General features: G+C 29.6%; 1 long non-coding RNA gene across 1 annotated transcript; it reads right to left on the bottom strand.

Moving 5' to 3' along the window:
• Positions 1–263: 263 nt before the first annotated feature.
• On the bottom strand, positions 264–3,346 carry LOC112461439. The gene is made up of 3 exons (XR_003041555.1): positions 3,332–3,346; positions 3,080–3,225; positions 264–297 (listed from the first exon to the last, which is right to left on the bottom strand). It is a non-coding gene; the product is annotated as an uncharacterized LOC112461439 (long non-coding RNA).
• Between the last annotated feature and the right edge of the window lie 504 nt (positions 3,347–3,850).

The raw sequence follows: 3,850 nt of genomic DNA on the forward strand, positions 1-3,850 counted from the left end.
TATAAATATTAAGAATTTTTAAAATGTATGTTGCAGCTAATGACTACATTAATTAATAAAATTTGAATTTAAAGTACGTTTTGTTAATTTTTTTCTTGAACTTTTATCTGTCAAATGCAACCAATTTTTTGTAGTAATATTTAACATTTAATATTTAATATTTAACCTCAATATTTAATACTCACTCGGTTTAGATCCATAATCTGGCGATGTTTTTACATACGATGTTCTACATTCATCCAAATCTTGAAATATACCTTTTATTCCTTTATAATCAACTGCGTAACCGACTACCGTCTGATATTCAAAAGAAAAACTGATTATTTTCATGTATATAAACATTTCACATATATAATATTTAATATTTAAATATAAGTATAAATTAAATAACATTTATATTTAGTAATACATTATTATATAGGGTCACACAAAAGTACTCGGAATTTTTTTAAAAACATTAAGTAGTTACAAATCAAGGTAAAACTTAAGATTAAGGGCGACCTCACCGATTTCAATGATCTTGATATATGTTGTCAAGGTCATGATCCTGAGTGATCTTCAGAAGGTTTTAGCCGTCGCTCGTTATTCGTTAAAAAGTTATTAACAAAAAAAGTTTGAAAAATATAGCAGTTATTTTGAGTATTGGAAGGCATAAACGACTAATATGTATGTGGAAATAATATATGTATATATGAACGAAGGAAAGTCATTTAAAGCAGCGAATTGTTGCTTTCGGTTAAAGCAGTGAAAATTTTTATCATCCCTTATACTAGATACCGTTTTTTGAAATAATGGCAACATTATATTCCCTTACTGACAGTACTGTAAGGATCAACTCTTCGGGATGTCAGGATAATAGATTACAGTTTAGATAATAGAATACAGTTTATTTAAGTTTCGTTACACACGATTTGATACGGTATGCACCGCAGCGCGCAACCGGAGACGGTCCACCTCTACCGTTCGCGGCTCACGATCGTCTGCCCGCGTATTACAATCGGAGCAACGAGCTCCGTGTTCGGCTCTGATCACGCGTGTCCGGCGTGATGTCTCCTCCCGACATTTCCTCAGGTCTGCCAGCTACGGTGCCAACGTGACTAACTTAACGGGTTTCTTACAGTACATCTGACTAGAAACCATATGAATATACGTTATTGTTTAAGTACATATATTTGATTGAGCTTATATAATTTAATGTATTATTAATTATTTCCATAAGTATTTTTATAAGTTTATTTTTATCATCACATATTCCCAAAAACTCGTAAAGCTTCATTTTAAGTCGTATCAGTCTGGCAACAACGATTGACAAAAGATGACTATGGGCGCAAACACGCCAAATAGACCAAATACTACAGAATGTAAATAACCAAGATCAGAAGCTAGTAACTTGCTCGTAATCTTGGTTATTTACATTCTGTGATTTATTATTATATTATTTATCCTACAATATATGTGCCCAATATATGTAAACAATAACGTTTATACAATACAATCATACAATTACAATCATACAATTATGGTTAAAGCAGAGAATATTTTGTATTCATGCTTTCTAACATGTACAATTGTATATATATATACTTTTCTATACCAATTATTCTCTGCTTTAACAAAAAGACTGTTTAATATAACGATTCACTGCTTTAAATGACTTTCCTTCGTTCATACATGTATTATTTCCACATACATATTAGTCGTTTATGCCTTCCAATACTCAAAATAACTGCTATATTTTTCAAATTTTTTTTGTCAATAACTTTTTAACGAATAACGAGCGACGGCTAAAACCTTCTGAAGGTCATTTGGGGTCATGACCTTGACAACATATATCAAGGTCATTGAAATCGGTGAGGTCGCCCTTAATCTTAAGTTTTACATAAATCAGTATATAGAAGAAGATGGGGAAACTGGAACCAGTTAAGAAAAAAATATATTATAATCACCAAATATTTAGTTGAACTTTTAGTAATTAAATTCGAAAAACATTATGCTTCAATTTGGTATAACATAAGTATTTAAATTCTAATAAAATTAACCAAAAAAATAATCATTTTTTAAAAATTATAATAAATTCCTATTACCACAGGCAACGGGCAATAAGAACCACCTTATGAGTAATGAGATCCATTGCCTATGCGGAACATTTAAGAGTGAGTAACAATAAAGTACTTATTTATGGAAACAGTAATTAAATAGATAAAAAATAGTTCATTAACTTAGGACAAGATCGATCATTAAATTTAAGTTCTTTTTATTATTTCATAATTAATTTTTACGAATTCAAAAGTCGCAAATAAAATTGTTTACCTTTTTACAAGGTAAACAATGCTAAGCAGTATTTTGTTTAAAATTTGTATATTCGAAGTAATTAGAGCCAGTCTAATTACACCATTGGAGTTAGTCCAAATTATCCCATTAGTCTAGTTTTTTTTCAGAGATTTAAAAAAAAAACTATTGAAAAGATTTTTTAATTTTAAATGTTTTGTCAGTAAAAAGTAAACAATCACAATAAGAATAAAGAAAAAATAAATTTAATTAATAAAAAATAAAATCACTTTTTGCTTAAGAAAAAATCGATTCGATAAAAATTATAACGGAGCGACCGGAAACGACGTGCACTTTCCTAGGCAAACAAACAAAACAAACTTGATAAAATGTTCGAATGGCGGAAGGAGCGGTGTTCCATAAGAGTTATACTCACACGCCGGTTCGGATTTATAACACGCGATAGTCAATTTATTGTAAGATGATTCTTATTACCCTGTGGTTTCTATTTCCTACAAATTAAATATCTACACTTTAAACAAAACATACAACTTTATTAAAACATTAATAATAAAATTAAGCAAAAAAAATTACAAACAATTTTGAGCATTTATTGTAATTTTAAAGTTCTGTTTAAAAATGCTTAATTCGTATACCGATTTATACCCGCTAAATGTTTTTAAAAAAATTTCAGGAACTTTTGTGTCACCCTGTATTTTTTCAGACTATTTTAATTTTACTTTTAATACTGTATATATTTAAAACTTAAAAATGTACTTTGAAAAACATATGTAAATCTCTTTGTACTTACGACTAGCAGACACGTAGCAAGCAAAATAGTCTTCATTCTGCTCTATTCTTTACAATACTATATTCTCCTATATTCTTCTCACAAAAAATATTTGTAGAAGTTGCGACAGATTTTCTCTATATATATACCTCGGCAACGTATTTATTCTGAAAATAAATTGAATAATGTTTAGCCGTCATTAATTCTGTTTATTTTCACTACTATTATCAGAGACGGTGACAGACTTATAACTAATTGGTGCCGGAAACCCACCTTTTCGGGACGATATATTAATTATCTATTCAGTCATCCACATAGATAAAAAGTTAACACCATAATTAATCTTGTTGACCACACTGTTCTACTTGCTGATACATGGTTTCATGAATCTAATATCAATATTGGTTAAAGACATTCTGCTGAATAATTGTTTTCATTTAGTTTACTTAATAAACATATCAATAATAGGTTAAAAGAACTTAGTAACCGGAGCAACACGCACCCCATAATAATGCCACCGATGATTTCCACGACATTAAAAAATACATTAAAATCTTTTATGTCAAGGGCCACAGCAAAAAAATTTGTCGTATTTTGCATTAATTTCGACGTCCTTTACACTGTTCCTAAAAAATTCTATTTTGCTTGATAATGTTAGAAAAACTGAAATTGCACATAAGATCAACTGCAATGATTTCAATCCCTCTTACATAGGGCAAACCAAGAGACAAGGACGCGTATTAATGAACATCGGTCAGATATTAAGAATAGCCAATCTGTTGTAAGTAGACA

Source organism: Temnothorax curvispinosus, unplaced genomic scaffold, assembly GCF_003070985.1.
Source record: "Temnothorax curvispinosus isolate PA1 unplaced genomic scaffold, ASM307098v1 QBEX01011393.1, whole genome shotgun sequence".
Taxonomy (NCBI): Eukaryota; Metazoa; Arthropoda; class Insecta; order Hymenoptera; family Formicidae; genus Temnothorax; species Temnothorax curvispinosus.